At 40.6% G+C, this 22,091-nt stretch overlaps 1 protein-coding gene across 3 annotated transcripts in view; it reads left to right on the top strand.

The window, feature by feature from the left end:
- The window catches only part of si:ch211-45c16.2 (mitogen-activated protein kinase kinase kinase 13), a 51,078-nt gene that overhangs the window by 10,163 nt on the left and 18,824 nt on the right, over positions 1–22,091 (top strand). For 2 of the 3 annotated variants that reach the window (XM_047370691.1, XM_047370692.1), the window contains exon 2: positions 9,638–9,713. The gene's annotated coding sequence lies outside the window, so the exon portion shown is untranslated. Of the gene's footprint in view, positions 1–9,637; positions 9,714–12,414; positions 12,721–22,091 lie in introns of those variants that run through there. The other variant, XM_047370693.1, reaches the window with a different exon arrangement.

Here is a 22,091-nt window from a genome sequence, read left to right as displayed (position 1 = left end):
GTTTATGTGCTGGGTTTCCCTTTGACGTCATAAAAGAGCGCAACAAAATCGCGAAATCTGGAAATGCCTTTTTAGTGAAATTTATGACCATATATCTCAACAACTGTTCATCTCAGTGGCATAAATTCACTTTTTAAAATATTTTCTCAATGTTTACTGTCCATAAATGTATGTGGATTTATCATGAAAATTCGATCTCACAGGCACTTTAAAGTTTCTAAAGACCAGTGACGGATTTTATCCAGGTTGTAAAAACACAACAAAATGTTCTTATGTGGCTTTGGTTCATACTGTACTATGTATCTCTGACTTGGAGTCCTCCCTTGTCTTTGTTCATCTGTTTGTTTTCATACTTCAGTACCATGCATCCCCAGTTACACTAATATAATGTCAGGATTACCACCACTGCACGCCCCTAGTCTTTATTTCTGTTGTCTAAATAAGAAAACAGAGGAAGCACGACATGTGTTCACATTCTCACACCTCTGTTATTATTGATTTAAAGGAAGAGGATCGGAAAGCCTTGAAATCCTTTTGTGTTATCTAAGAGCGGCCACTGTGCTCGGCATCGTGATTCTGCACGCAATCTGCTAAATCACGCTTAGGATTACCAGGTGGAGGCATTTGAGAGTGAGGATAGTTGAAACTGGCTTTGCGCCTGCTGCTCCTCATCTGTTTGGTCCTGCAGCCCACTCTGAACTCACCACAAAGAGGAAATCAGGATCTGGATTGTTGTGGTGCCGCTGGATGAATCCTTCGGGGGTGTGGGGCGGTTATTGTTATGTAATTTCCTCTCTGTGCAGATTGGTCAGCAGATGAGATGTTGGTGGGCTCAGCACCGTAATCCTTTCAAGTATTATCTGTCTCCCAAAGTCAGCGGCTGTTGTGGGGAGAACTTACTTTGTTTATGTAAAACCAAGCAATCATCCGGGTTTGCGTGGAAAATAATTTACATTGTAGTACATTACAGGTTTGGTCATGATGTCAGAACAGGATTTGATCTGTTGGAAAAAACAGCTGGAGCACTGCCTAAAAGTTTGATTTCAACTCCACATCTAACATGATAGCTATCCACATAGAGAGAGGTGATAGTCGGGGTAACATACTTTTTACTAGCCCTTTGATCTGGTTCTACCTTAATTAAATTAGTTGTATAAACAGAAATATGTAACCCCTGTCTGTGATCAGCTTTTGCATGTGTGTTGAGCCCCCAGCCATGGATGGGAGAACAAGAACTGAACTGCGCACAGAGTGCAAAAGAGACCAGTAAAAACTCTGAATCCCAGAATGCATAGTCTTATTTTCATGACGGCTCCCAGGAAGAAGGAGTCACATCTGGAATCCCTGTGACTCTATAGAGCTACTAAAGTCACCGTCCAGCGGTGTTCTTCCTCTTAGTCCGCAGAAATCCACACGCTTCAAAAGTCTTCAAAGAAACCTTGGACCCAACTACAATAGAGTTTTCTTTTTTTCCTTATCCAGTGACTGTACTCCGGTCTAAAATAAGACTACCCACTCTGAAACTGGCTGTCCGAGCTCCTGCATAAAAAATCGGAGCCAAAGATTCTCCCAAGAAAAGACAGTGTGGTTTTCCTTCCGCTGCCCTGAAGGAGAAGGGATTTAAAACCGCAGCTCTGTGGGCCTGATGATGCATCAGTCTGAGCAGATGCTCGTCCCAGCTTTTAGACGTAGAGCAACCACCACGTCTTCTCTGTTCATCGTACCTGCTGTACTTTGCATGCTCTCCTCTTCAACAGAACGGTTCACGGTTGGAGGTTGTGTCTGGAATAGAGGGTGACACGGGAGTGTATTTTCTCTCCTGTCCAATCCCGCTCCCACAGAAAAATGTTTTATGAGCAGTTTATCATCTGTGCTGCTGCTCCAAAATGCCGAACGCAAAAGTATTGCGTGGGGACGCAAAAGTAATAAATTTCCCCATGTCCCCTCACGGGCTTCCGTACCTTACCTCTTAAATCTTTAGCGCACATGCAGCAATTTTGTTGGTCAGATGAGACTTGACACATGTTGGTACTTTTGATTTGATGAATGAAGAGATGCAGGGCTGATTTAATCCAGAATTTGCCTTACAAGTGTCCCTCAATCACTGGTGAACGTGATTACGACTAAACACGTTTTACAAGCAGCAGACTGCATGTTAACACCGCTACATTCAACTCTCCTGAAGTTCGGTAATATTTGCGACTTTCCTGTCAGCTCTATGAGTTTAATAGATAAGTCCTTACTTCTGACTTTACGTTACAAATCCAAATTTACCACGTCCAGTTCTCCACCTGCGTTTGCTCCCTCCATTCTGAACGCAGGTGGAAAACATCGAGCAGAAGCACTGTTGGCTTGTGGGTCGTGTAGTTCGTTTGACTCGCATTATAGTATAGGCTTCTTGGAAAAAAACTACACAATGGCGTCGTCGATCCAATTGTTTTTTTCTTAAAGTTTATAACAAAGTCTCAGTTTTACATTTCCAAAGACAATTGATCCTAGTTTATTCTCCCTCCTATTGGTTAGATCCCGCTCCCGTTCATTTTTTATTCTGTACCGTCCCAATCACGTGATCTTTACTGATGCTGTCTCCCGTCCCGCGGGATTCCCATGGGAATCCCGTGACCCGTGGGACTCCCGAAAAAATTTCAGCCTCTAGTTTGGAACCTCCTGATGAAGATAAACTTGGTCTTATGATTGTTTCATGTGGCTTACAGTCCCTTATTGTATTACTCTAATAAGGTTATTAGCAGAACAGTCCTCGCTCAGTAAGTGAGCACATTAGTCTTTGAACAGGAAATGACTTGAGGTTGTCTAATATATTGCCATTAAAGTAGGCCGATATTTGCCAGCTTGAAGATATTTTTGTTGGGTTTGCAAATGGCTTATGTCCAAAAGAAAGATATCAAAAATCAAACAAAAAAGAACAGATTGGAACAAATAAATGAAAAATAAATATAATGAGATTAATTTATATTGCCATTGGCTGCCCTGTTTTTATATTGGCAATATTATATATATATATATATATATATATATAGTCAGTCATTTTCTACCGCTTATTCCATAGTGGGTCGCGGGGAAGCTGGTGCCTATCTCCAGCAGTCTATGGGCGAGAGGCGGGGTACACCCTGGACAGGTCGCCAGTCCATCACAGGGCAACACACATACAACCATACACAAACTCATTCATACACCTAAGGACAATTTAGAGTGACCAATTAACCTAACTGGCATGTCTTTGGACTGTGGGAGGAAGCTGGAGTACCCGGTGAAAACCCACGCATGCACGGGGAGAACATGCATACTCCATGCAGAAAGACACCTGGCTGGGAATCGAACCCAGGACCTTCTTGCTGCAAGGCAACAGTGCTACCAACTGCGCCACCGTGCACAGGTTTCATGGCTAAATTGGACCAGCCTGATAGCCAGTCTTCATTGATTGCACATTGCACCAGTAAGAGCAGAGTGTGAAGGTTCAATTAGCAGGGTAAGAGCACAGTTTTGCTCAAAATATTGAAATGCACACAACATTATGGGTGACTTACCAGAGTTCAAAAGAGGACAAATTGTTGGTGCACGTTTTGCTGGTGCATCTGTGACCAAGACAGCAAGTCTTTGTGATGTATCAAGAGCCACGGTATCCAGGGTAATGTCAGCATACCACCAAGAAGGACGAACCACATCCAACAGGATTAACTGTGGACGCAAGAGGAAGCTGTCTGAAAGGGATGTTTGGGTGCTAACCTGGATTGTATCCAAAAAACATAAAACCACAGCTGCCCAAATCACGGCAGAATTAAATGTGCACCTCAACTCTCCTATTTCCACCAGAACTGTCCGTCGGGAGCTCCACAGGGTCAATATACACGGCCGGGCTGCTATAGCCAAACCTTTGGTCACTCATGCCAATGCCAAACGTCGGTTTCAATGGTGCAAGAAGCGCAAATTTTGGGTTGTGGACAATGTGAAACATGTATTGTTCTCTGATGAGTCCACCTTTACTGTTTTCCCCACATCCGGGAGAGTTACGGTGTGGAGAAGCCTCAAAGAAGCGTACCACCCAGACTGTTGCATGCCCAGAGTGAAGCATGGGGGTGGATCAGTGATGGTTTGGGCTGCCATATCATGGCATTCCCTTGGCCCAATACTTGTGCTAGATGGGCGTGTCACTGCCCAGGACTACCGAACCATTCTTGAGGACCATGTGCATCCAATGGTTCAAACATTGTATCCTGAAGGCGGTGCCGTGTATCAGGATGACAATGCACCAATACACACAGCAAGACTGGTGAAAGATTGGTTTGATGAACATGAAAGTGAAGTTGAACATCTCCCATGGCCTGCACAGTCACCAGATCTAAATATTATTGAGCCACTTTGGGGTGTTTTGGAGGAGCAAGTCAGGAAACGTTTTCCTCCACCAGTATTACGTAGTGACCTGGCCACTATCCTGCAAGAAGAATGGCTTAAAATCCCTCTGACCACTGAGCAGGACTTGTATATGTCATTCCCAAGACGAATTGATGCTGTATTGGCCGCAAAAGGAGGCCCTACGCCATACTAATATTTTTAATATTTTAAAAATACAGGAGAAAGGAGGAGGATCAAAAAAATGAAGAGATTATTTTTTCTTTGCTAATTTTAGTGTAATTTTGATTATTTTTCTGCGGTTTATTGTTATTTATTTTTACTTTTAACAAGACGAGAGAAAGTAGCCAGGATTTTTGAATGAGCACAGATGTGGGACATACTATTGAACAGCAGTGCTTCAAAATTCATTGCCTTCACATTTCTTCACAACTCCAGAAAGGGGAAGGATAATAAATTGTTTTTCTCCGCAAATTTATCCAACGCAAAAAGTAATCTAATAAACTTTTCTAAAGAATGCATGTTATAACATCCTTTTAGAAAAGAAACTACCAAAAACATTTAGGTTCAGATAGGAGGTCCTATAAAGAGAATATTGGAAGCTCCCAGCTTCCATGGTTAAACATTCAGGGTTAGCCAAAAATAATATGGCACAGATAAAACATTCAACTTTGCTCAAGACTGTAAAATGATGAAAGCAAATCTAGAAAGAAAGAAAATCTAAAGACACTGCAACTATTAGTTTTGCACTTTATGGAAGAAGGGCAAGAAGAAAGCCAGAAGAAGTCTTGTTTGCAGTTTGCCACACACCATGTAGGGGTCACAGCAGTTAGATCAGGCAGAAATTAATCATTTTTACCTACATGCATCAGCCAGTACTAAAAAAAACTTACACTGCACATCACCCTGAACATACCATCCCTATGGTAAAGCACGGTGGTGGTAGCATCATGCTGTGGGGAATGGTCCTGTGTCGTTCTTCTTCTCCTTCACAGCTGTGTGCTACTTAGTGTTGATCTATTAAAGAAATCCATTGAGGTGGTTATAATGTGAGAAAACGTGATGACACAAGTTCCAGTGATGTGATTACTTTTACATCGTCATGCACTGAAGTTAGGAATACTAATCGGCTCACATGGATGGACCCGGAATATTTACCCCAGTCATGATTAGGAGTTTAATATTAGATTCAAGGATATTGCTCAAGTCAATAAAAGGTTTTAACATTTGGATGTCATTGTGGTTTTTTGTTTTTCATTTCTTTATCTAAGAGCTGTATTTGCATTGCAGACTCTGATTTACTCTCCTTAATCAGAAAATATCCCATTGTGGTATTGCTTGCTTGTAGCCAACAAACCCTACAGCACAGTGTATTTGTCAGTAATTATAGATGTGTGTGACAGCGTCTATATCTGGGCCCAGATTGGAAAGGTAAACCGTTGCAAGCTTCTGTGTGCGATGCTGCTTCGTCTCTTATTAATGAAGGGGACACAGGAGCTGTCAATGCTGCTGTTCCGCTGCCGGTGAAATAGTAATGAGTGTGTATAACGGAGCCCGGTGAGTGTGGTTTACAGCTTTGGTTGTGAAGCCGGGGCACATGTATCGCTGACTGGCCGTGCTTCGTGTCGGGGGACCACGGACGATGGAGGCAGAGAAGGAGATGTTTTGCAATCGGAGAAATGAGGCAGATTGAGAAACGGAGGTCAGATTCTTTTTTATTTGTGTGTTGGGAATCTTCATAGAAACCCCGCTGTTTACCTCACAACGCATAAAAAGTTTCCAAACTTTGAGGAAGAAAGTATTTTATTATGTAATTCACGTACCCTAACCCTACTTTCTCATGCTATAATCATTTGTTGTTGCTCACACTGAACCATTAAGGTCTCACTTATTCCTAAAAAGGTATGTTTAAAGATCTGTCTTCTTTTAGAAGGGTGGATTAGTGTTGAAACTACACTTTTGACCCAAAAATAACAACATATGTCTGTTATTTATATTTCATTCTTGATTTTACCATTTTGAACATTAGTGTTTGCGACAATATTTTAGTATTGTGCTTCTTTGTCATTATAAACTTAACCAGTCATATGCAAGAACATCTGCAATTAAGTTGTTCAGAGTCTACAGTAAGATAGACTCTGGGAATTAAATTACAACTGTCTTAATTATTATAGGAAATCATAACCTAAAAGAGAATAATTAATTTTATTTATCTTTATTATTCTATTTCTTCTAATCTGTCTTCTGTCATGTTTCCTGAGCACCTGTCATTTTGTCCATTTCTATTGATATTTTCCCCTTTTAAACATAAGATGTTTGCTATTTTTACGATATAACCCTTGTAAAAAGTAACGGATTAATTAATTAGTTTCTTGACATCACTCCAGTTTTATGAATATGAGGGTAGCTTCTTGATTCTCACCAAGGACGGCTCCTTTTCTGAAGCGGGACTGGTTGCTGTTGTACACAGTTAAGCCCAAAACCATTCATATCCCTGGCATATTTAGGTTTAAAGTCATTTTTATTTTACAGTGTTTCTTTTCATTTGAAGTAGTAATAACAGGAGTGGCATGACGTGCTCTCAACACTAGAATTAATGGTCATAGACATAAACGTTGCCATGAATAAAAGTACAGCACCTAATAAAGATGTTTCAAAGCCTTGGCATTAATGTCCCAACTGGTAATTTGAGTACATTTATTCAGGAGGGGTAAGAAATGAGGATTGAAAAAGGTTTTAGCAAAATCACTGATGCCACATTTATTGCCATCTCTATCAATTCCTTGGAAATAAATCCAGCAGTAACATTTGTTTATGCTACACCTTTCTTTTTTTGAATTTTTCAGAGTATCCAGGAACCTATTTCAGGCAATTCAATATTTCTCTATATGCAATGATATGAGTTTCACATTATGAAATAAGTGACAGAAAATGTTTAACTTTTTCACCATATTTAAGTTTTTTGAGATGTGCCTGTACAGACTGTGCCACTGACCTGGTCATGTCCTTCTGCCCAGCGTGTAAATAATGCATACTAGTAATAGTAAATATTATAAATGGGTTAGTGGGAATAGTCCTGGGTTATTTCTGTGCTGTAAATATTTGAGTATGTTGCACAGAAAGTAGTTTTGTTTTCATTTTCTATATGAGGCTGTTTGAATTCAGCTTCGCTCACAATTTGAAACATGCACTGACCATCTGCTACATTTAAACTGTGAAAACCGTCTCTCAGTCATATAGTCATTCACTGTACCCTTGAAACACCAGCGAAGCCAGAGCGGCTGGACGTTCTCAGAGGCCGACTCAACGGCTCTTTGTCATCTTCCTCGAGCCGTTTCTAAGCAGTTTGTTTGGCATGTCGACGAGCATTGTCTCATTGTGAAGGATTTTATCATCAGTGAGTGGGGGGGGTAGGTGCACGTGGTCTGCAATGCTTCAGATGTGGTTATGTGTCACAGTGAGAAACACAAGAATAAAGCTGCAGCACAGTTTGGAATTCAGGCGAAATGATTTGGTGTCACTTTAACTTTTTGTGTTTAAATTTGCGGCTTTAGACACTGTTCAGCTGTGTTAGTTTTGTTTGTGCATGCTCTTTTTGCTTTTTTTTTATTGCATTTGTGATGTTTGAGATTAAAATTTGTATTCTTTTACAGACGTGATTATCTGCAAGTAAAGTTTTTGTTTTTGTTAAATAGATTTGTTTTAAACCAAGATGTTCTTTGGTTGCTTATATGATATGTAGTAGACACGTGCTCGCATGAGATTCTCACAGTATGATAACCTTGAGTAAAAATATCACAGTGTCACAATGATTACACAAACATTTAAGACAATAATGTGTAATATGATTTTATTGCTTTTATTTTAAGGAAAAAAGCAACAACTCTTACTATTGCTGCAAAAAATAATATATAAGTCATAATGTTCTCCACCCAGCTAGAGTTTATCCTAAGAATAAACACTAGCTGTTTTGAAGTGCTTATAAATCAGAATGGTATAGTAACACAGGTATAATTAGCTGGTCGGTTAGGTTGAATTTGTCTTTTTTTTAAGCAAGGGAAATATAGTTTCAGCCAGCTGACCTGCAGTGTGCAATGACTTGCAGAGGAGAGAGTAGACGGATAGCTGTGGTCACTTTGGTCCTTCTTGTTGGCTCTCATTTAAAGTACTTAAACTTGTAGGAATAAAACTACCGAACGTTTTATTGGTTATGAAACTGTAATAATAAAAACAGTGGGACAACTTGTTAGTGGAGAATGGTTCAGATCTATTTCGTAGTTTATTATATTCGATATTTTATAAAACAACCCTACCAGAGACTGTGGGTGAAAATGTGCCTGTTTGGCTTTTTTTTCTGACTGAATGCATTTTATCAGGTGAAACCGGACACCTTGTGAGAGTTCCTTATTTCATTTTGTTTTAGTTTTGTGAATTTGCTATGTGATTTATTTTTCTCATTCTTATTATCACTTGCTTTAGAAATGTTTTATGCAATCATCGACTCGCTGATGGTTTATGTGTTTCGTGTTGTTTATTGTGTTCTTTTTCCACGTTAGCACGCAGGTCTTGTGATCAGCTGGACTTTGGAGTTTCAGCTTCAGATCAGGGCTCCATGTTCTCGCTGAGCAAACAGATCTGATATTAAAATTCCTCTCCTGCATGGATATTGAGGGCTTCTCCCTCACTTTGTCAATATTTGTCAACCAGAGCTCTCTTTTTTTTGGAAATACCCTGCTGTGCTTTATGTATGCAGGGTCTCCTTCCACAGTCTTTGTGCTTTAAGTCTAAAGAGCTATAACTACACAATTTGAGTTAAAGTTAAATGTTAAGAGATCACGAGTTAATGATGAGCCTGCATCCACTACCATCTGCACTGACTCATTTCAGTGCCATTTCATGCCTTTTCTTGTCGCTTTGGACTCTTCAGCCAGCAATTCATCCCGGGATACGACCCCTGCTCCTCTGGCAGGGTCCCCCCCGTGGGATGTGGCCTGAGGACAGACACCGGACCATGGCGGTTCTAAATCCCAACCCCCTTCGATATGCTCTGTGCATCACTACATTCCTGCTGCCCCACCCCATCTCGCAGAGAAACCTCCAGAGGTTTAGGGCCTGAAACAAGAGGAAGGAGCATCTGTTCCTCTCAGCCAGTCAGTTTTAATCTCTGCTGCTTCCTTTTGTCTTAGGCCCTCCGTCTTAGCACTTAGTTCTAACTAAATTCCACCTATCACTCACGTTTATGAGCTCTCTTCTTTGTGTCTGCATGCAGGTGAGCAGCCAGGAGTTGAGCCAGAGACCAGATTCCACTGTGCAGATCCCTGAGATGCTCATGCACCACCTGACAGGTCAGTACCCACTGCAGACACCTTAAGACACATAAGTAGGGTAAAAGCTGCCAGTGCATGTCAATAACGTTTATCTGGAGAGAACACGTTGACATTGGAGAAGAAAACGTGAGGGATGCTGAGTGACCTTTTGGGAAGAATTGCTCTGATTTTGACATTACAACCTTCAGGTCTTTCCATCTTGAAATTATATTTGCAATAAACCTTCTTATTATTGGCTGCTTTCATTTAGCTTTTGAATCAGAACATTGCTGGATACCATCGTATATCTTTTTCCCGCCAACTTCTCCGCTAACTTGTCAGCAACTTTAAACTTCCAAAGAGTTTGTTATAATTTATACATAAAATAATTTAAGATACATTTTGTAGTTCTTCTATTTCGTGTTATATTATGCATCTTGCAGTGTTTATGTTTCAGGGATAATTCAGATTTTTATTTATTATGATTTTGTTCAGAGGTTATGAGCAGGCAGTATCTTTTCTGCAGTAGATGGCTTTCGTAACTCTCTTCGCATTAACAGAGACTGGATATGCATCTAACTCCCAAGACAAATCCAATCTGGTCCCGAGTATCCTGATCATGGCATTTTAAATGGTCAATGTCAGTCTGAAAATGTGAGAAATAGAAGCCATAGTGCCACAAAAAAACAAGTTAAATAAACAAATAACAAAAACAAAATAACAAAAAAAAGGGTAGAGCTCTCTAGCTAGCCAGGTAGCATAACGGTCTGTTAGCCAACAGCTGGGAGAGTCTCAGATGGTGGATAAAGAAAGAATAAGAGACTGGAGAAGGGCTGAAGAGAGGAACTGTGTCTGTAGTTTGGAAGTGTTTTGGTTTAAAAAAAAATCTGACGCAGACAAAAGGCTGTATAGTTTGTTGAGCCACTATTGCTGCCGGCGGTGGTAACACTAGCAACTTACTTCGTAACCTCAGCAGAAAACGTGTTGGAATACCAGGAATATATGCTATAAGGTTCGTCGGGTTGACCACCGTCAACCAGTAGCCCCAGTGAAACAGTTAAGCCAAAGGGTCATACAACAGGCATTTTCCCAAGGCACTGCATATGACTGAAAAACAAGCGGTGGAGTGACATTACGAGTGCAGTAACAATCCCTCTATGCAATGACATGGTCCCACTGCAGGACAATGATGAAAACATAATTATTAAAACATATGATAACATATTGTAAATTCATATTAAGCTGGTGTCTTACTTGTGCAATACTTAAATACTTGCAACACTTGAATTCTTAAACAATGAGTATTTTAGGTCAATTTATAGTGTTTATAGAACCATCATAAAATATTTTGTTTTGAAAAGAAAGCCGAATTAAAGTTTGCATATCTTTTTATTTCTATTTTCAATATGTTGCCTTTTCCACAAAAAATAGTTTACATTCTGCAACTCTTTTTCTGCAAGTTCATATGGACTCATTCATATATTGTGTAATTTTGTGGGACAAAGTACTTGATGCTTTGATTACAGCCTTGATTTAAAGCCTTGAACACCTGACAGTAAAATAAGCCACAAACATATATAAAAGCCCAGTCATGGGAAAAAATAAGTAAATGGAAAAAAAAAAACACTTTTATATACTGTGAAACCACCAGATGCTTTTAAAAAAAAAAGAAAAAACGTGATACAAATTTTTTGTCATACCGCCCAGCTCTAGTATCAGGGACAAATCATCTTGTTTGGAGAATCCCAACCTTTTCACACCATTTTACTTTTACAGTAGATTGCCTGATATTCTTTCATGTCTGTTATTTTGTCTAAATGCAAACAGCGATGTTTTAAATGTTTAGAAAATAGCATTTGTATGAACTTGTATGAAATGGAAGAAATCTACGTTTGCCTTGGCCTCACTCTGGCGAGCTGTAAATTGGAAAACTGATCGGTCTTCATTAAGCTGATCATGATACTAAGGTAAGATATTGACTGGTTGTAACCTGTTCACTGAACCCAATTTCAGATAGTCCAAACCGTACCTTTAAGTAGTATTGTTGTAACTTATTTTTACAGTAATTTAAAACTATTAAGCTCTTTGAAATCTTTCAGACGGATTACATTAGTTCGTTTATTGCTTAACAGCCCTAACACCACTTTTATTTTTCATAAAAATGTAAACATTTTCTTTAGCCAAAATCATTAACAACTATTCAACCCTTAGCATTAGAACTTGTTTTACAGCTGAAATTCTCTCTGTGGTCTGTTATTAAACCCATAAATGAGTCTAATATTAAATAAGTCTCCTAGCTGTATGCACACAAATATTTCTCTCTCCACCTTTGTACTGAAAGGCTGCAAATAAAGATGATGTGTTGCTGCTTTATTCAACTCTTGGAGCTACAGAGGGTATTTTTATGCTTCAGCCACACATGACTGTAAAAGAAGATGCTTTGTTTTCACAGACTGCACACTCTGATGTTTCATTTCACATCATGCAGCCCACAGCCGGTTGTCACAGTTGGCTTGGCCGAAACTGATTACTGATCTCGGTCCAAACGGATTTTCTGTAGTGCAAAAACGGTCTGTCCTACTTACAGAGACACCACTGCAGCCCAACCTGCTGTTTCCAGCTGGTGCTGCTTTGAAATACAACCCCTCCCACACACACACTCCCTTGCCGCCTCCTCTTTCTCTTCTCCTCTGCTTTCATTTCATCTCTATCTGCTCCTCCCACAAATCCCCTCTTCATCCCTCCTCCTCTCTGAGCCGTGTCCTCTGCTGCGTCAGACACCTCCATTCATGAAAAGTGTGACGTGAGCAGGACCAGAGCGACACCGAAACGATTCATACCGCCCACCCACTCACAGCCCAGGTGCTGCAGGAGTCACCGGCATGCCTGTCTTTTTTCCCCATCTATCCCTTTCTGGGTGTTTCTTCATCGTTTTCAGCCATCCTCTCTGGGGCTTTCTAACTGTCCTCCATCCCTGCCTCAGAGCGGTGACAGGACCTTGAATCTGAGCTGTGAGGAACCTTCTAAAGCCGTGTCTCTGTGAAGTGTAGGTACCTCTCCTCTTCACTGATTTGCAGTTAATCTTTTATCACACATGCATACAAAAAGGGTATTTTCTTGTTTGTATTCGTGCTGTTTGTGTATGTCTGGGGTTTTAGGGCCTGCTCAGCAGCGGTGCTGCAGGAGTTTCTTGAGCAGTCGTGCGTCGGTGCGTGCAGGAGCTATTTTAGACTCGGCAGTGACGCTGCTGCTGCTTTTTGATGCAGTGTTATCCATGCCCTCTGAAGGACAGGTGATATAGGTTAAAGAAATACTCGCACCCCCACCTCAGCTTTGTTTTTTCATTCATGCAACCAGATTATTTAAGTACCACCTGGATGACTGGATTTTCCTGGGCTAATGTTGTTTTTATGCACAAATCGCACTCATGAAGAGTCTCTTATTTAACCCTAATTAGCCCACTTTGCCTGCGTTATTATCTTTGTCTTGCCTCCCCGTTTGCATCTTCACCACTCTCTTAATTTGCTTGGCAGCTGGAAAGCTCAGAGTGTGCCTACCGCTGTCCTCTACTACTAAGCATTTTTATATAACTGTGGAGGATGAATAGCCAGCGGTCGGGCTTTAGAGGGGAGGAAGAGGAGGGGTGGAGCACATCCATTTGTCCTTCCGTTTTTTTTAAAAATAGGACAAGAATCAAATGTATAATGTCTTACTTCCGCTGATTTACCTCTGAGAGGTACACCCGTGTCTCTTAAGAGCAAGCAGGGATCATAGAGAGCTTGGAACCACCAGGAGCACTAATGTAAATTGATTTCCAGGCTTTCTGCTGTAGCAGACTTGGTCCCACTGCACACACATGGCCCACTTTTCAGCTTTTTAGCTAGCTGTGGATTTCCATATTGCATCCATTCAAAGAAATGGTGTCAGTCTCAGCCAGCCTCTTGCAATATGCATGTTTGTCCGTCTCTTTCCTTGTTGTTAGCGGGCCAGGCAGACCATCCCATTAAAAGAGCACAAGGGGAGTTGTTGTGGCAGCAGCTGCTCTGGTGTTGCAGCATTTTGTTTTGTGTGTGTGCGTGGGTGCGAGCGTGCTGCTGTCTCCTGGTCGCGCAGGGCAGACGGGCCCAGTTCACATGGAGCCGGCTCCTCTTGTGCCCTTTGTTGTTGCTCTGGATGGCTTTCCCATTAGAGCTTGTTCGGTACAGCATTGTGCTGCAGGCAGCAACAGTAGCTGCAGCAAACTAGTCAGTTTTGTCTGTTTTTCTTTTCATATTTTTTTGCTCTAGTCTTCTTCTTGTATTTTGCATTTTCTTGGGACCTATCCTTCTCTCCATCACCTCTTTGGCCTTGCTGTCTTTGTATCTATAAAATAAATGTAACCTCTGTATGAAGGAATCTGATTATAGGGAGCTTCTTTTGTCATTAATTACTGGGAATAAAACTACGGCTTGAAAAGGTTGATTTCAAACTCTTTTTATAGAGAGGTTTCCCATTCTGAATAAGTATGGGAAAATAAATTAGAGAATAATATTTGTATTCTCTAAACGTGTATCTGTCTTTCTGTTCAGTCGCTTATTATCCAGCCATGGATTTCTTAACAGTCTATTTGCAGGTTCCATATTTAAAGCCTTATGTCTGTAGAAACGTCCATCGTAAATTCACAGGGAAGTGTTTATACACACTTAATAATGGGCTGAAAGTACAAGAACTTTGGAAATTTAAGTCTGAAAACATGGTGCTTGAAGGGGACAGTACAGAAAATAAAATCATGGCAAAAGAAGTACATCCTCTTTCAGTTCTGAGATAGTCCCTTCATGGTGTAGCGGGTTAAAGTCTGTGTACACATTGTGGTGGCCCCTAAAGCAAATTGAGTAATAATCTTCATCACTGTTGAATGTGGCGAACATTTAAGGCAGCTGCAAATCATCCCAGGAATGGACATTCCAGCAAATTCACTCCAACATTACAAACAGGGCAATTCTCAGCAAAACTGCATAATAAAGAGCTACATCTCAAACTAAACAGGCTTTAGATAGTAAGTTAAAGTTTATGGCAGGACAACTAGAAAAGAGCTAATCAAGTATTGCTTGTTTGTTGCCAGCACAAAAACTCTTCTTTCTTAAAAAAAAATATTTTCAGAGTGATTTGGGTTTGTCCCTGTGATGTACCCCGCCTCCCACCTAATGACCGCTGGAGAGGAGCACCTGCCCTCCCCAACGCTGCACTGATAAGCGGGTATAGACGATAGATGGATGGATGACTTGGATTTAAATGAACCACGAGGCTTCTGAAACATTGTCCTTTAGACAGATGACACTGCATGAAACAAGGTGGTGGTGGGGTGATGATGTGGGTTCGTTTTCAGCCACAGGATCAGGACATCTTGTACTCATGTGATTACCACAGTATTTTAGTTTAAAGAAGAGGCTACATGTCTTAACAGAGCAGCTGAATATTTATCATTAGTTTTGTCTGTTCAACATTCCTTAAAATGTGAAAGACTGACAAACGAAAACTTCTTCAAATTATTGCTGGTTTCACAAAGTACTAAATCATGGGGTATATTTTTATTTGGCATAAACTGCTTTTACATTTTGACTCCTTTTTTGCTTGATAAATAATGAAAGGTTGAAATCTTGTGTGTGTTTTTATACATTTTGGGTTTGATTTAGATTATTTCACAGTTTGTCCTGTAACCTGTCTGTAGTTGCAGGATTTTGGCCTCTGCGTGTTTGTGTGTTCTGGCTGCTGTGCCTCACTAAGAGCCTGGAGAATGAAGCTGACGTGTCTTTTCATCAGTTATTTATTTTCTCCAGTTCTGGCTGGTACCAGCTGAGGCTATTTGAGGCACCAATCTTGTGTGTGTTTGGAGTGCTAATGATTCACGGCCTCTCTTTGTCAGACATTTGGTTGAGTTTTTCAGAACATGATGTTGAATCAATGAGCTTTGAGAACATGGTTTGCTTAACCTCCATCTGATCCATCTGTTCTTTATGTTTTTCCCAGAAAAGACCATCCCCACCTGGTCTTTTCCCTGTGGTTCCAGCCACAGCATTGACCATGTTCCTGTTTGATCCTAAGTCTAACCCCTAGGTGAGGGTCATTGTGCTGATTGGCCTGCTTTCCTCTCCAGCCATCAGCTGATTTCTCCCTGTAATAAAATTAAAACTGGGCCAAAACAGAGTCAAAAGCTTTTAAACATCTGAATACCTTCTGGATTTGTCCATTTGAACAATAACATTGACCTCTGTGAATTTTGTATATATGGTTTGTGTTTTATAGCTGTTTACTCACACAGTGAACGGAGACCTTGAATGGTCCATATTCTGGAGAAACAAGTACAGATATCAGAGTTCAGCTGTTCAACTATGACCCTGAAAAGCAGACTATCACATGCTCGGTGGAGCCCAGCACAGCTCTCACCATCTGTTTGTTTCAAGAGAGGAGGCCAAGCGGGACAGGAACTTTGTAGTGCAGGTTTTTGTCCCAGAAATGAGCTTTATATGTTCTACTTGTCTGACTCTAAACTTTTTTACATTTTGTCACTTTACAGCTTCAAGCTCCAGTGTATTTTAGTGAAATTCTATGTTATAGATCAATATAATGTAGCACAAAATTGCAAAGTGGAAGGGTGCATGGTTTTCTGATTTAAAATATGTTTTTTTAAGTACAAATCTGAAAGGTGTGGCAGGCATTTGAAGCCCCTCTGAGTCAATACTTTCCATAATCAGCGTATGCTGCAATTACAGCTGCAAGTCTTTGGGTTATGCCTCTCCCGCTTTTGCACATGTAGAGACTGAAACTTGCCATTTCTTCTTTGTATGATGGCTGAAGCTGTATCATCCTAAATGGAGATTATCTGTTCCCATGAGTTTTAAAGCCTTTTGGCAGATTCTTAATTAAATTTCGGTCTGGACTTTGACTGGGCCAGTGTAACACGAGTTTGCTTTGATCTACGGTTCATTGTTCGGTTCATTGTAGCTCTGATTGTATTTTTAGGGTTGTTATTTTGCTCTTCTCTTTATTCAGCTCAGCCATTCTTCCCATCACCTCTGACCAGCTTCTCTGTCCCCACAGCATGATCCTGCCACCATCATGTTTCGCCCTGTGTATGGTGTATCCAGCGTGATGAGCAGTCTTTTTTCCACCTTGCAGTGTTTTGCATGTAGACCAAAAATTCAGTTTTGGTCTTATCTGATCAGAACATGCTGTTTCTCCTACACGGCTTTTGTCAAGCCACAAATAGTACTTCTTATGGCTTTCTTTCAGCAATGACTTTCTTCTCGCCATTGTTCCATAAAAGCCAGATTTGTAGAGTTTACAACAAACAGTTGTGATCTGTGAAAGTCACCTGAACTGTGACTCACGCCAGTTCCTCCAGAGTAACCATGGACCTTTTTGCTGCTTCTTTGATAAAAGCTTTCCTTGCTCAGCCTGTCGGTTCAGTTGGACTCTGTTTAGTAATTAGGTGACCTCTGAAGGCACTGGATTCAAGTGCAATTAGCAGATAAATTTAATCCAAATGTTGCATCTTTCATTCAAAAAGCCTTATTGTTGTTATTCAAGCAACATTTTTGGTTCTCTGTGTTTGATGACTTCAGGAGTGTGGCCTTGGGCCTCTTCAAACCAGAGGACTGAATGGGATTGAATGTCACTGCCAGCATAGGGTCAGGGTGGATGCACTGTCGACATGGTAACGTGTGACTGATTAGGTGGGATGGAGGCTAAATTGGTTCTTTGTTGGAGGCACAGCTGTCACCTGAAAGGAGGTTTTCCCCCTGGGTGGGTCCCAGCAGGACTCCTGCTAATGAGGAGAGGAGTGCCGGAGACGCAGATGATTCGACTGCTGCTCGGGTGTGAGCACAAATATTATGTTCGTTGATGTGCAGAGTTTCCACTCTTGTGTTGAAACCTGCTGGACGTTTCAGCTGCTGTTTGTAAAGATACAAGACACACAGGCATTTGCTGAGCGTTGCAACAAATAAAATAAACTGCCTTCCCCAGTGGATTGCTGGGAGTAGTGGGATTATTGGATCTTGCCAGACACGCCCAGGGCATGTGTGTGTGAACCTGATCCCCTCCCCTGCACCTCCACCAACTGCTCTGCACACACAAGACACTCAAATAATGAGGGATACAATAACTGCTGCTCCCTTGAGTTAAGTGTATCTCTAATTAAACATTTGCAAACCATAAAGCATGAAGATGCCTTTTTAAAAAGAGGAAAACGTATATAAATAATAATTAAAAAACCAGGATCTGTGTTTGTTCGAGCATGTCTTTGTAACCCTGTGGAGGGATTAAAGGATCAGCTCCTGAAAATTTCTCCCCCTCTGTCCCTCCCCATCTAGCTCTTTCTCTATAATATTCATCCTGCTTAGGATGTGCATTGTGTCCTCTGCTGAACCAATATCCATGTTTCCCAAACCCTATTTTTTAATCATCAGAGGAACAATTTACGTGCCCTTGTTGTCAGTCACAATGTCTTTCGGAACGTTCTGTAAATAAATGACTACGTAAATGAAACCCTCTGTCTCCTTTCCATCCAGATCTTCCATTAGAGATTGATGAAAGAGAGCGAGAGGTTTCTTTCTTCCTCTTGGTGTCGGGAAACAGACATAAAAGATTGGAAGGCGTCTGTGCTCTCTGGTCATTAATCAGCTGGGATAATTGTAGAGTTTCAGTTCGCCTACAGAGGTTAGGGTATGTCTTTATGCCGCTGCCCGGCCAGCCACATCCACCCGCTGCAGGGTCAACGTCAGAAGGCCAGGTCTGAGGATTGTCTGCGAGGTGGAATTACACCACCGGCCTTCGACTCGCATGGCTCATTTGTCTCTGCTTCGGAAGGGACGGATTTATTGGATACCTGAGAGAGCGTTCTCTCCTTCCCTGCACTCTCAGCAGCCTGCTTCGACAAACACCTGCATTATAGATGAGCTGCTGGCAGCTGCCACACTCTCACAGCGCTCAGGTTACCTCCAGTGGATACACAGAGATATACTACATGGTTTTGCACAAACATGCAAACAGCAGCTACAGAAGTGGGCAAAAGAAATCTTCTCCTATTCCTTATTTATTGATATTTTTCTTCCAGCAGTCAGTATTTCATGTAGTCCTTTAAAGAGGTCTTAATCAATACTTCTCCAGGCTTTCTGAACATCTTTCCAACTTTTTCTTTAACTTTAATAACTGTTTATTAAAACCACTTACAAAGAAAATAAGAGTTTGGCTGCTGGAAGTAAAACAGATAAAAAAATTAAGGCAGGTTTTTACAGTACTATATCAGAATGGATATCCTTAAATGGATGAGCTTTAACTTGTCCCTTTGAAGTCCTTTTGTAAAGACGCATTAATCAGATATTTATGAACAGTTTTCAATCTCCAGTTAAAGCTTTGAGCGGCTGATACCGATTTTAACTGATTCGGACTTATCTTAAAGAACCATTGTATAACATATCAGAACAGCATTTTAAATGTTTTTCTACTCTTCCTGCCATAAATGGTCAATAACTTATAGTGTATAAATGATTAATATTGTCATACTGTGTGTGAGAAAACAGTAGCTTTAAAACAGATTTTTACAAACTTAAACAGAGAAAATAAGAGTTGTATTTTTAAACACTTTTTAGCATCTCTTATTAACGATTAGCACTGTTAGCATTGCTAAACAGTCATGTCCCCTAGAGGATGTACTTTAGGAAATCTCAGAGAACTTTGCCGTGCTCTGCTCAGCCTTCCTGTTATCTGCTGAAAGTCCTGCTCTCTCTGGCTCTTTAGCAGCCCGGATAAACTGCAGACAGGTTGTAATATTTTGGAAAAAATACAGCTTCACTTTAAATAGCTTTATATATCTTCTGAATAAACTTTAAACAACTCACTGATACTGAAAGAATTGGGTCGTTTTCACTGAGTAACATATTTCAGATCCAAGAGGGATGCTGTCAGTAGCACTTGGGTTTGGTTTGTCCACTAATCAGAAAAAGATAAAAACGTTTTCATTTTCAACTGTTCACCAATCAGGGCGGATCAATCTAAATATGGTAAATGTCTCTGTGCATCTCTAGTCCTTTTGATGAGCTTAATTACAACTTTTATTCCTTCTTGTGACGTTATTTTCATCAGGAATGCATGCATGAGTCTTAGTTTTATAGCATTTGAACATCAAACACGTCTGCACTGAGTTGTTTCCGGAGGAGTTATGATTGGACAATATTTGTCCTTTTCTCCATAAAAAGCCAACTTAAAGCTTTGTGTCCTCCCTGAAGGACTTTGATCTCATTTGTTTTCACATGCTCTCTATCTTTGCCCTCACTTTTCTGCTGCCTGCAGAAAACCTTAATTAGGTTGTGAAGGTTTTGGTTTTTTATTATTTGTACAAGGATCCAGGTATCTGTACAGCTGAAAATTCAGTATGTGGCATAATTTGCAGCTAGTTCAAAGCCACAGTGTGAAGAAATATTTGAGCATTTTCAGTCTTGAAAGCTCCTAGAGGCAGTGCTGGAAATAAAGACACCCTGACATAAAGTGTTACAAATGAATCTGGCCGCAGGTCACTAAGATAAAGAGCAGAAAGAATGAAAATAATGTCATTTGCTTTTTGCATCATATTAATGTTAATTCAATGTGGTTTTTGTTTTTTTATTTTGCTTTTTTGCTTTCACAGGGCAGCAGTTTCTTTAAAAAAAAAAAAAACATGTCATGTTGAACTACCTTATTTAAACATAAAACCTAATTGTGACTTTGGGATAAATATTTTATTAGTGTCTTTTTATATTCTGTTGAATCAATATTCTCCATCCAGCTGGAACAAGTCTTCAGGTTACTTTATTTGTCCACGTAGGTAAAATAGACAATACAGCAAAGCAAGTGAAATAAACATAATCATAATTTGAAGAAAATAACATGATAAAGCAATAATTAAAAGAAACATGTGCCAATAAATGTCAGGAATATCAAAGCAAATGTAAAAACTATTTAAAAATATAGAAAATTTTAAATTTAAATTCCAAAGAATCACTTTAGATCCTTAACATCTTTAACAGTATTTGAATAAGGATTCTGAGCCTAGAGCAGATTGATGATGCTTTTTTTGTTTAGACAAATCAATATAATACTTTTTTCATTAATTATTGTACTGAAGGAAACCCCTGTTTGATATCTCTGGGTAGATTGCCAGTTTTATTGGCACAGTTATTTCTTGTGAATTCTGTCTTTAAGTGTTTATTCTCTTTAAAGATCCAAAAAGGTGTTGATACTGATTTTGTAAAATTCTGTTTTGCTTCTGCAGTTTTATGTGGTTCTGGTACCTCAGTAGCTGCAGTTTTATGTGGTTCTGGTACCTCAGTAGCTGCAGTTTGTGTGGTACTGGTACCTCAGTAGCTGCAGTTTGTGTGGTTCTGGTACCTCAGTAGCTGCAGTTTGTGTGGTTCTGGTACCTCAGCAGCTGCAGTTTGTGTGGTTCTGGTACCTCAGTAGCTGCAGTTTGTGTGGTTCTGGTACCTCAGTAGCTGCAGTTTTATGTGGTTCTGGTACCTCAGCAGCTGCAGTTTGTGTGGTTCTGGTACCTCAGTAGCTGCAGTTTGTGTGGTTCTGGTACCTCAGTAGCTGCAGTTTTATGTGGTTCTGGTACCTCAGTAGATGCAGTTTTATGTGGTTCTGGTACCTCAGTAGCTGCAGTTTGTGTGGTACTGGTACCTCAGTAGATGCAGTGTTTTGTGGTTCTGGTACCTCAGTAGCTGCAGTTTGTGTGGTTCTGGTACCTCAGTAGCTGCAGTTTTGTGTGGTTCTGGTACCTCAGTAGATGCAGTGTTTTGTGGTTCTGGTACCTCAGTAGATGCAGTGTTTTGTGGTTTTGGTACCTCAGTAGCTGCAGTTTTGTGTGGTTCTGGTACCTCAGTAGCTGCAGTGTTTTGTGGTTCTGGTACCTCAGTAGCTGCAGTTTTGTGTGGTTCTGGTACCTCAGTAGCTGCAGTGTTTTGTGGTTCTGGTACCTCAGTAGCTGCAGTTTTGTGTGGTTCTGGTACCTCAGTAGCTGCAGTGTTTTGTGGTTCTGGTACCTCAGTAGATGCAGTGTTTTGTGGTTCTGGTACCTCAGTAGCTGCAGTGTTTTGTGGTTCTGGTACCTCAGTAGATGCAGTGTTTTGTGGTTCTGGTACCTCAGTAGCTGCAGTTCTGTGTGGTTCTGGTACCTCAGTAGCTGCAGTGTTTTGTGGTTCTGGTACCTCAGCAGCTGCAGTGTTTTGTGGTTCTGGTACCTCAGTAGCTGCGGTTTTGTGTGGTTCTGGTACCTCAGTAGCTGCAGTGTTTTGTGGTACTGGTACCTCAGAAGCTGCGGTTTTGTGTGGTTCTGGTACCTCAGTAGCTGCAGTGTTTTGTGGTTCTGGTACCTCAGTAGATGCAGTGTTTTGTGGTTCTGGT

Source organism: Girardinichthys multiradiatus, chromosome 7 (assembly GCF_021462225.1).
Source record: "Girardinichthys multiradiatus isolate DD_20200921_A chromosome 7, DD_fGirMul_XY1, whole genome shotgun sequence".
NCBI classification, from domain to species: domain Eukaryota; kingdom Metazoa; phylum Chordata; class Actinopteri; order Cyprinodontiformes; family Goodeidae; genus Girardinichthys; species Girardinichthys multiradiatus.
The sequence above is the reverse complement of the archived record's forward strand: the minus strand, read 5'-3'. Positions and strand labels throughout refer to the sequence as shown.